General features: G+C 58.7%; 1 protein-coding gene across 4 annotated transcripts in view; it reads left to right on the top strand.

The window, feature by feature from the left end:
• The first annotated feature begins 480 nt into the window (after positions 1 to 480).
• RBFOX3 (RNA binding protein, fox-1 homolog 3) overlaps positions 481 to 11,226 on the top strand; it is a 146,141-nt gene continuing 135,395 nt past the window's right edge. For 3 of the 4 annotated variants that reach the window (XM_019542258.1, XM_019542257.1, XM_019542255.1), the window contains exon 1: positions 4,835 to 4,949. The gene's annotated coding sequence lies outside the window, so the exon portion shown is untranslated. Of the gene's footprint in view, positions 618 to 4,834; positions 4,950 to 11,226 lie in introns of those variants that run through there. The other variant, XM_019542256.1, reaches the window with a different exon arrangement.

Raw genomic sequence — 11,226 nt, 5'->3', positions numbered from 1 at the left:
GGCCGGTACCGACGGCTCCTCCAGCCGGATCGGCGGCGTCGGACTCGTCTGCAGCCCCCCGCAGAAGTCCTCGTTAAGTTTACATTTCACGGCTTCTTAGCGGATGTCTTAATTAGGCGCTGTTGTTAACGGGGAACATTACGCTAATTAAAATCACACCCTCCAGGTGAACATAAATCCGAAAGAAAAAGTTGCATGAAGTGCAGGCTGATTAGGAGGCAGAGAAAAGTGCGTGTGCATGCGTGTGCGTGTGCGTGTGCGTGTGGGGGGGTGAGAGCGAGGCCCCGTGCCGTGTGGGGGCGAGGGGGTCGTGACCCCGCGCCGGGCTGGGGCTGGGGGCTGCCAGCACCCCGCCCCGCCTCTCCCCTGCTGCGAGGACCGTCTGCCTCTAGGACTCGCGTGGGAGGCTGCAGCCTCTTCCCAAACGCTGCTGTGGGGGAAGGAGGACGCCTTTCCCGAGCCGCCCGTTTTATTAATGCTGCGCATGTAAATGCAGGGCGCGCTCGTGGAGCTGGTCGCGTGTCTGCGGGGCCCTGGCGCTGGAGACCGGCCGCGGGAGAGCGGGCGCGCGCGGCTCTTCATCCGACCCTTCGAGCGCAGGCACTGCCAAGAAACAGGTCTGCTGGAAGTGGCAGGGCGCATTAGGAATGCAAGACCCCCTTCCTTCCCTCCTTCCCCTTCTGCTCGGCGCAGCTGGCGAAGGATGCCAGGCGGGGCGCCCGGGGCCGTGGCAGCTGGGGAGCAGCCAGGAGGCCGGGGCGAGGGGCGAGGGGCGAAGGGCCCAGGCACCGGGGCGCGGGGAGCCGCGTGGGCCTGGAGGAGAGCCGTGCAGGCTTCCTTGGTGCGTGGCGGGGAGGGGAGGGGAGCGGGTGTGTGGGGGACACAGGGATTTCTCCGCTTCTCACTCCAGTGAGCATGACATTACTGACATTGACTATTTTCAGTCGCTTTTCATAAAGGTTTGGAGCTCGCTCGCTGCCTTTGTGAAAGCCTGGCCTTGGGCAGGCGTGATTTCCTGCTGCTTTGTTTTGTCTCCTCATCACTGATGTGTTCGTGGCCTTTCTCTAGGGAGCCCTGGATGAAAAGTCTGGGGGAGGAGGGGAGCCTGGGAACCATTGTCGCTCGCTGTGTATTTTGGGAAGCTTCAAACCCTCCGTCAGGCAATGCCTGCTTTTTTGCTGTTTGGTCTCCGTGCCGGCTGCCTGGTATTTTCTAGGGCACCCCAGGAGTTGTGGCTTGCTTTGCAGCTGTCCAAAGGGGTGCGCTGCTAATCCTGCTTTCTATGAGACTTGCACCCCGGGGCTGCGGGCGAGCTCGAGGTCTCATCGCGCTGGGTGCTGTACAAAGGGGGGTGAAGCCCGTCTCTTCCCCAAAGAGCTTCCTGGCCTTGAGGCTAAAATGGTTGGTAGGTGATAAAACCCAGCGGAGCTGAACATGGAGGCTGTTTTCCTTGCGTAACAAACACAGAAAACGCCTGAAGCTCACAACTTTTGTGGCGAGCTGCTGGCGCTGGGGAGCATGCTGGCAGGAAGGCTGTAGAGGACGGGGCCAACTGCTGGGAGCCTTGGAGGGGCTCTGCTTGGATGTGATTTGGAAGGGAGAGAGCTCTCGGGCTTTTTTTTCCTCCTAAAAAGATCCCTGCTTTGTACAAAATAAATGCTCCAAATGCAGGGGGAGAAGCACAGACCAGGTGGAAGTGGCTCAGCCCGGCCAGGGGCTGGCTGCAGAGCAGTGTCCCGGGGGGCAGAGACGCACGGAGCCGGTCGCTCTCGGCAGAGGGTCCGTGGCCTGGGGGCTCACAGGTGAGTAAAGGCTGATCGTGGTGAAGACCTGGATGACATGGGGCAGGTGGCAGGCCAGCGTCAGGAGACATCGAGCGTATGAGCCGGGTAGGAGCGAATCCAGGGCGAGGCTTGAGGATGCGCTCAACCACCCAATCCCCTGGGCGGCTGGACGGGTGCAAGGCGAGGGCAGCTGAGATAAAGGCTCCCTCCCTCCCTCCTTGCGGGGAATCGCACAGTGCAACACGGCTGGGGTTTCCTTTGCTTCTTACTCCCCACCCTCCGGTGACGAGAGAGGAGCTGGCAGATGCGGGGGCCTGGCAGGTGAGCTCCGCAAGCAGTGTTGATAGGGGTCGGGGACCCCCCAGGAGCATGGCGGGTCTAGGAATTTGAAAAGGGGGTGCAGGTGCGTGCATATAACATCATGCATTTTTTTTCTCCAGATAGAAAGGAACTAGAATCTGTATTAATATGCTAGGGCTGTATTAATCAGATTAAGATGGAAGAGCAAACAAATACAACTTTATTGGAATGTGCAGTGATTTGCTACATCATATCTTAAGTACAAAAATGCAAGGAACTAGGAAGATGATAATAATCAAGTCATTAGAATTAAATGTACGTCTCTTATTCAGATTCATTAAGCCAAACCCAGCCTCTCTGAGCATCTTGACAGCGCATGCAGCATTTCACTGATGGTTATTTCTACATCTGAGTTAGCGTTCAACATGGCCGGTCCGCCGAGATGCTCTTCACCCGGTGTTGAATGAAACCAGGTCTCCGGCAAGGATTGCTCGTGAGACGTTGAGTGGACCAGCGGTGCGGCTGAGAGCTGTTGGACAAGGTGACTTGCAGACGGGCCCTTGATGCTTGTGAGTTTGTCCGGCAGCTCTCCCGGCGATACGGCTGGTCTGATAAGCGCGCTGCAAGAAGTCCTGCAGAACAGGGGCTAGCAGCCTGATCAAGTAAGATGTGCGAGCGCAGCTGCTGCGTGGAGCAGGAGTCAAAGGAGGGGGGTGTGCATCTGTGCCACCGCATCCCTCTGCATCCGCCCTTGCCCGTGAGCTTACGGTGCCCACCTCTGGGCACCCTGCACCCTTGGAGCCCCTTGCCGGGGCCCAGGCTGTGCCTGCAGACATCCTGTCTACACTAGGGCTGCGGGAATAGGCGCCGTCCTCGACTTCCCGAGCACCCGTTGATGTGCCGTGAGAGGCCTGGGCCGCACCACCGTGTCCTGCTCCCTCCTCGGGTGGCCGCCGCGGCTGCTGCTTTTTGGGGCTTCTCCGGTCCTCCTGTTGAATTGGTGCCCTGCTTTCCTGCCGAGTGCCGTGCGAGCTGTTTGCTCTCCCTGTGGCAGTGAGTGTGCGGGCAGTTTTAGTGCTCGCACGGGGGTCTGGGTAGCAAAGCCCCCTCGGAGCGTGGGGCCCCGGGCTCAGGTCCCTGCGGAGACACGTGGCGGGGCGTCCTCCGTGGAGGCGTCTCGCACCCGAGGCAGCTCCTCCCGCGGGGGGTTGTTTACTCCTTCGGCGCGTGGATACGGATTCCCAAGTGCATGCATTTACTAGATTGGTTTGTCATCGCAATTTTTCGAGCGCATCAGCTGACGGGAGATAAATGCCCTTGAAGGTTACTCGAGATAATAAAAGGCAGGAGGGAAGTTCCTTAATTTATCCGAGCTCATTTTTAATTTAGGGTTTTGTGGGGCGAGTTTGCAGTAAGTAATTTGTGCGTGCTGGTGAGCTGCGGGAGGGACGTGGGGGATTGATGGGTGAAGGCTGCCATTGCTGCTGGAGCGCAGGTGCCTGCGGAGGGGTGGGTGTGCATGCATGCGTGCACCCATCGTGAACAGGGCTCTTGCTGGTCAACCATGTACAGGCTTCCTGGGTGCTGTTGGGACTTGGTGGGGGGCTGCCTTCAGGATGAGGCTCTGCCCTTTCCTTTGCTGGAGTATCTCAAAGCACTTTGTAGATGTGGGGGTTATGACGGAGGCCAAATTGGCCCATAGTCCCCCTCAGGCTGCTCCTCCCTCAGAGGAGGGATCCGTGCATGCTGTAGGATGCTAGAAGGGCACGCGCCAGGTCAGCATCTTGCATGAATCCCTGCACGGCTGTGATCTCCAGCAGCCCCGAGCATCTGTGCGAGGTGTGTTGGTGCTGGGGTGCTCATCTCTTGGCCCTGCGGCGTGCCTCTTTGCACGCAGCATCACGCTTCGTTTTCCCAGCCACTTTGTTAGCCCAGCCGCGGCTCCAAGGCCTGGGTGGTAACCACGCTTCTTATTCTTTCAGCTGGAGAAGTGGAGGGCCAGGAAGGCGGGTGACTTCCCCAAGGCCCCCGCGTGAGTCAGAGTCCCTGCTGGGAGGTAATGGTGACCTGCTACGGACTGGTTTTTCCCAGGGCCCGTGCACCGTTCTGCGCCTTGGTGATGGGGACGAGGAGCGTGGAAGGCGTGTGGGTCCGTGCTAGCTGCGAGGTGCATGCCAGGCCCTGCCGACCCATCGTAATCCCACTCCGGGCAGTCTTGAACCTTTGGCGGCTGCAGGGATAGCGGGCCTTGTGGGTGTTTCCGGGTGCAGGTTGGCTGTCGGCAGCAAAGTTTCCGTTCCTCTGAAGGGGTCGTCAGTCCCCGACTTGCGGCGCGGTTCGGCCTCGGCCCCGTTGCAGCCAGCCTGAACGCCCGTCCCTTCCCCTCCCTCCTGATCCTTCTCGCATCCCCATTTCAGGAGTCCTGCAGTTCTCTGGCATCTGCCGGGGACCTGCATTTCCAATGAGCAGATGGACGAGAGGTCTCTCTCGTGCCTCTTTTATCCATCATGAAAAAGGATGGCCCTCCCTTCCCCGGCTGCTGCCTGTGCCCCCTTTTGCAGCCCATCTTTAAAGCCAGGACTCTCCTGGCTCCAGTCCTTTAGGAAGCTGCTGATCCCTGTCACCTCCTGGCCCTGCCCCTGGAGGCCGAACTACCTGGGTGATGCAGGGAGAGGTGGGAGGTCTGGTAATAGCCTCTGCCTTTCCAGGCTCCCCCCCAGCCAGAGGCACCGGGGCCCTGTAGCAGGAGCTCCCTGGGCTTTCCTGGCTGAGCTCGAGCGCTGCTCCTCTGTCCATCACGGACGGGAGACTTCGGTGTTTCTGTTATTTATAGCCATGGTACGGAGCCATGTCGCTGACTGCGAGGTACGTGTGAGCGCTGCCTTAGACTGTGGAGAGCAGCAAAGCCCTTGCTCGGGGGAGCTTTGCGGGAGGAAAGAATGAGCCGGCCGGGGGCTTGTGCCCCCAGCCCTGGGGGAGCTGGGGGCGGCGCGCTGCTTTGCATTCTGCGTTGGCTCCCTTCCCCGAGCCGGTGGCTGCTTGTCAGCTGAGTGCGGCAGCTCCATCACTGAGAAACAGGAGTCGGGTCAATCGCTGGAGCCGCCTGATGGGAGAGCCCGGGCTGCGCCCCCTGCCCGTGCCCCGGGGCTTCTGCGGGGGGTGTTGGGGGAATCCACCTCTCTGGACTTGCAGAACCACGGTCTGACGTGGCGTTTCTCTTGCCTGGGGACGGGGTTGGAGGCCGGGGCTGAGAGACCCCGCCGGGTGCAGGGAAGCAGGCTGCGGCATGCGGCTCCTGGCCTGCCCGGGGGGCTGGACTAGGCTGATTTCCACGGGCGGCTGGTCCTGGACGTGCTGGACGGTCTCCGGTGTTCTGCCCTCCTCTTGCTGAAGCTCCAGCAAGGCTGCACCTGGCAGGGCTCGGTCCAGCCTCCGGGAGAGGAGCAATTCTCCTCGTCCTGAGGGATGGGTGCTCTGCAAAATGCACGTGTGAGCACAAGCCTGCCGGTGTGGGGCTGGGCCGCCAGGTCAGGCAGCGTGCTGACGGCTTGAGGGGCTGGCAGGGGAGATGCGATGATGGTTTTGGCCCAGGTGGATTAACTGACCTGGCAGGGGAGACTCGGTGTAGTTAGAGGGGAAGGCCTGTCCCTTGCCTGGCGGGCAGGCTGACGCCTGCAAGTCTCTATAATGCCTCCCAGTGGGATGATTTCAGCTACACGATTTATGGTGATGGGGGATCACTCTCGGGCTCTCCCTGCTTTTGGCTCGGGGCAAGCGAGATGAGGGGGCATCCGAACTCCAAGGCTTCCAGGCTTGGGCTTGCACGTCGGATGCCTGCCAGGGATTTGGGAGCACCTGATGCCCCAGGTTGAAGGGAGGAAACTTGCCGGTGGTAGCACCACACGGGCTGGAGCGATTGAGCTCTGCTCCATTGATAGGATTTGGGACGGATTCAGCTGCTTTGGCCCCAGACACAAGATCTGAAAAACAAAAACTAAAAAATCAACCGAACAACCCCCACCCCAGCTTGAGAGAGCTGTTGCCTTTGCTTCTAGGCCCCCCTCTCCAGTCCCTCTCACCCCGTGGACTTCCCTGACCCTGTAGCAAGCCTTCTTTTATGTGCTTGTGGGGTGCTCTCTCCGCTTGGCTGGGCCCTCGGGGCTTACGCCGAGGATTTGCCCCCTTCAGTGGCTCGTGGCCACCCCTCAGCCCCACTGTTCAGATGCAAGCGGTAACCCAGCAAATGTGTTGGAGAAGCATCTTTTTTTGTTGTTAGTGTAAAAAAGGGAAGGAAACCATAAAATGAGCCTATGCAGCTTTAAAACATCAACCTCATATTAAGAGCTGAGCTTGTTATAATTTATTAAAATTAATTTTAATTTAAGCATCATACTATTCAAGTGGTATTTGTGGATAGGGTTTAAAGAAGCTTGAACCACCAAACTGGGTGAAGTCGCTGGCTGGTACAAATGTGCTCCATCTTCCACCCTGTCCCCTAGCCCCCGAGCTTGGCGGGTGCTAAACCAGCACTTGACAGCTGTAGTTTCTTCTGCAAGGGCAGAGAGTGTATTTTCTTCACTCGTCTGAGTGCAGGAAAGCTGCTTTTCCTGTCTGTCTCCTCTCCCAAGTCAGTGGTGGGAGGCTGAGATCTGCTAGGTCTAAAACCACGAAGGATAGTCAGTGCGAGTAACGCACCACAGATCTCACCGTCCTTGTTTAATGACTGAGTTCTGGGTGCAGATCTTGTTTTAATAAAATGTTGCGCACTCAGCAGGCATTGGACACGGTTTTGTTTTAATAAACCGTTTGGAAATGCAGATTTTCTGCATTTTGATTGAATTCCAGTTTCTCTCTAGAAACTGCTTGACACGAGTGAATTAAAAAAAAAAAAAGAAACAAACCCAAAACAATGCCAAAAAAAGTGCCCCTAGAAAGTGAGAAATGCTATTCATCATTTGAACACAAGAAAATGTGTGTGATGCATGTATAGTGTATCCGGTATAGGGAAAAGCTCACATCAAAATGAATCTCTAGTTGTAAATTAGCTTGACTCCTTAGGGTGCATCTACACATGCATAAAGGTGCTTTTTCTAATGCGCATTAAATTTAGCACCTCCAATGGGAAGTAATAATGCATATTCGACTGCCTTAATGTACAGTAGTGAACATGGATGGTTTTCAAGTGATGCTTATTGTGCAGTAGCCTAGTTTACTGCACATTAGTGTCACTGCATGGTTTTTTTTACGTGACACTTTAATGCGCAGTAAACTAGGCTACTGTGCATTCAAGTGCATGTGTAGACATGCCATAGTGCCTCACCAGTGAGAATCCAGTTTTCCATAGGAAAAGCATTTGGAGAGAGAGATGCTGGGCCCCTGGCAGTTTTGCCCTGTGGGCTTGTTCCCCACTGCTGAAACCTCCCGTGCTTGGAGCGAGGGGGAAACCCCGGGAGCCTGGCGCGGTGGCTCCCAGAGCACCGCAGCTCTCTGCTGCCGCTGCATTGATCAATCTTGTCTGCATGGCGTTTCTCTGCAGTGACCCAGGGGTTAGCAGGGACCCGTGATCTGTCTGTCAGGGACCTTTGCTCCTGCCTCCCCCAATCAAGCCTGGGTGCAGGTGAATGAGGCTGGCAAGTGGAGGTCAAGCGGTGTTTAACTCCAAGGAACATGGAGGAAAGATTTACAACTCTTCCTTGCTCCACTTGATGGACAATTAAAGAGCTGCACGGTTGGAAGAGAGCAATGTCTCTGAGAGGCAGCAAGAGTCAGGATAAATCAGTCACCTTCACTTAAAGGCTTGAGCAGGACTGCTTTAAAGGCGCAGCGCTCGCTTGTTTTGAAACCCATGTGCATTTAATTTATGGAGCGGCTGTCACACTCGGGCTCCCATTTGGGGGGCGCACAATCGTCCATCCAATTGATACGGAAACCTTTTATCTCCGGGCTCTCGGGGGCTGGGCAGGAAGCTGGGAAGGATCAGGTTGAAACGCTGGGGTCTTGTTGGCGGGGTGTCTTCTGGGTGTGAGCTCCAGCCCCAGCCCTCTCGGGGAGGCAGGCGGCTGCGATGGGGAGCGCGTGCGTGGGCGGTGTTGCCCAGGTGCCCGCCTGTGCAGCTGGCGTGGATGGAGCAAGGAGGCTGGCAAGGCCCAGGGGAGGGGCAGGAGCTGCTCTCATTGCTGCCTGGTGGTTTTGTTGCTGGACTGGGTCACGGTGGCATGGTTTTGTGGTGCTTGAGATGCAGAACCAGATAATTGATGCCCAGTTCCCGTCTCCCCCTGTCTGCATACGCCTGCCTAGGGCGTGCAGGGACCTGCCGTGGGTACAGGCTGGCACTGTGCGATCTCTCTCCTAACAGTAACGCAGTGGGTTTGAGAGGTGAGGTGTGCAGGTGTCGCTTGGCTTTGCTTCCAGGGCACCAGTGGGAAAGCTGAGCTGAGCTGAGCTGAGCATCAGGCCTGCGCATCGCGCTACCTTCCTCCTCCTGGGCTGGAGCGTGGCGGCGTGCCATCCTGGGGTGCTCGCAGCATCTCCTAGTCTTTGCACCTCTGGGCAGGCGCGTGCGGCTGGACACTGCCGAAGCCCGCAGCTCTGCATTGAAGCGCTCCGCAGGCAAGCCAGGTAATCTGCATTACAGTACATAGCCTGCTGCAGTGAGGTAAAGCAGCATTATAGCGGGAGCAGACTGCACAGCCCCAGCTCCATTGTGTCGGCGAGCGGCTCCATCAATAATACATGGAGAGCGCGCCGTGGCAGCGGTGGGGGGGCGCGCTGATGTCACGGAGGCAGCGCTGCCGCAGGATTCCTCCCCTCCGCCCTGCCGAGAGCAGCGGGCCTGGCCTCCGGATGCACTTGGAGGTCCCCCTCTTCCCGGGGAGCCTAGCGAGGGGCTCTCCTCGCTCGTGCCCCACCTGCGTGTGGCACACACGTGACCCCAGATGCACGGAGGTGTCCGACTGTGCGTGCAAAATAAGCCTGGCTCTCCATAGCACATTGCAAAGGTAATTAGGAGGCCGGCGCTTGCTGCATCTCCATCTTTGTGGGAGCGGAGCTGATAAAGCATGATTCAGGGACCTCGTTATCTTTTCTTTTCTTTTTTTTTTTCTTTTTTTAAAAGAAGTTTTATTTAACTTCCGTGAAGTTGCCATGGTGACACCCATACATGGCTGCCACGCTTTTCTTGCCTGAAGTGCAGCTGCTTGCGTTGAGAATTAAACCGTCCGCATTTCTGGAGCATCCCCGACCTAACTCGGAGGTACATCCTCCGTGCTCTCCTGCAGAGGAACGCTGCAGATCCGGGGGAGGGGACCGAGGCGCGTTGGTGAAACCCAGGGCACGGTTTCCACTTGCACAGAGGGAAGCTGGGCTAGGCTGCAAGGGGGCCCGGAGGGGAAGGCAGAGGGTGGCTCCGAAGGCAGCAGTGAGCGCTGCGTGTTTTGCTCCGAGGACCTGCTGGGTACCTCTTCCGTGCAGGGGGTAGGGGCGTCTGGCCCCCCAGGGCGTTTCCACCCATGTCCCAGGAGCCACCTGCGAGCAGGATGGAGCTGGGGGCAGCCAGCGTGTGTGGCACCTAGGCGGGCTCTCTGTCCCAGGGCTGCCAGGAGCTTTTCCTGGTAATGGAAGTAGAAGCGGGTACCCATGGTGGTGATGGTCTCTGTGGGGGCAGAGCCCCACAGCCAGGCATTGTCCCTGGGGGTTTCTGACCGCTTTGCGTTTTGCTGCAAGCAGCGGAGACCTCCCCTTAAGAGGCTTCTTTGCACTGGTCCTGTACGGTGTGGTCCATGAACTTGCTTCCACATTTTGTGGCTGTCTTTGCCCTGTTGGAAGCCGGGTTGCGGGTGGTGCCGATGCACCAGGGCCTGTGCTGGATGCCTGGACAGGGGAATGGCCCCTTGCTTCCCTTTGGCCATCTGGGCTGTTTGAGCCCTTGCTCAGGGAGCGTTCCCAGCAGGCTGTGATCAGCCTGTTCGGTGTGCCCCGTCTCCTGGGCACTGCTGTCAGCGTGAACACACCCGCATCGGTGCAAGGCACGCTCTTCGTCTGTTCCTGTTGAGCTGCCCCGCGGTGCTGGGTGTCGCAATGCCGCCCGCGCGCCTGAGCACAGCGCCGGTCAGGGACGGGCCTCGGAGCAGCGCCAGGGCTCTCGTGTCGCTGCTGGCCCCGATGGACCCACGTGCCGTTGCTGCGGCTGTGATGAGTTGGCACGTGCTGGGCGGGTGCCGTGCGGCAGGGGACGAGGCGCTCTGCAGGGTTTCGCGCGTCTCGGTGGTCGTCCGGGGAGGGACGCCGTGCTTTGTGCTCTGAAGAGCAGAGGCAGCAGCCAAGCCGAGCAGCTTGTTTCCAAGCCTGGCGAGGAGACGGGCGCAGCTGTCGTGCCAGATCTCGGTGGCACTGTTCTGCGCACCAGCCGTTGGCAGCGGCCTGGGGGGGAAGGGGACTGACCACTTCATCACGTGCAGCCTGTTAGCAGCAGAGCCGAGGAGCCTGTGCCCCAGGGCCCAGCGCTCTGGGCGCAGTGCGCAGCTGGGGGCCAGGCCCCCAGGCCAGCCCGGTCGAGCCCTTTGGAGGGTCGGTGCTGTCTCGTACCGCGGTGCTAGCGCGTCTCCGGAGCTGGGTAGGTGCTGTCTACTTGTCTGGTTGTAGGTACAGCATGACCCCCTGCATTTGGCAAAGGTCTGTGCTTCCTTCCCGGTGCAAGGTGCTTGCACTCAGCAGCTGGCATCACGCTGCCTTGTACGCTGCACTGGCATCTGCACGGGGCTGCCCCCTCCAGAGCAACGTGCTCATGGCTCGCCGAGTGCTACCCCCTGCTCTGCCTGCCCCTCCCTGGGCCAGAGCTGGGGGAGCCACGCAGGTACCAGGCCAGTTGCACTTCAGTGACATCGATGGGAACGGAGAGGGGGAGGCGGCCGGAGGCTCAGCCTGCAAGTTGGCAGTACAGCTGAGGAAGTCATGGTTCAGCCTGGGGCGTTTCTCGACTACCTTGTCTCCCTGGGACCGAGGCGGCAGCCGGCCGCTCGCCTGTTAGGCTAGTGGAGGATTGTGAGTACGCCATGACATCAGACCGTTTCTGTGGCGAGGGCTGTGATGTCAGGCGGTGGAGCATGCATGTGCCATGACATCAGACCGTTTCTGTGGCGAGGGC

This window comes from Crocodylus porosus, unplaced genomic scaffold (assembly GCF_001723895.1).
Source record: "Crocodylus porosus isolate Cpor-Errol unplaced genomic scaffold, CroPor_comp1, whole genome shotgun sequence".
NCBI classification, from domain to species: domain Eukaryota; kingdom Metazoa; phylum Chordata; order Crocodylia; family Crocodylidae; genus Crocodylus; species Crocodylus porosus.
This window is presented reverse-complemented; position numbering and strand designations above follow the sequence as displayed.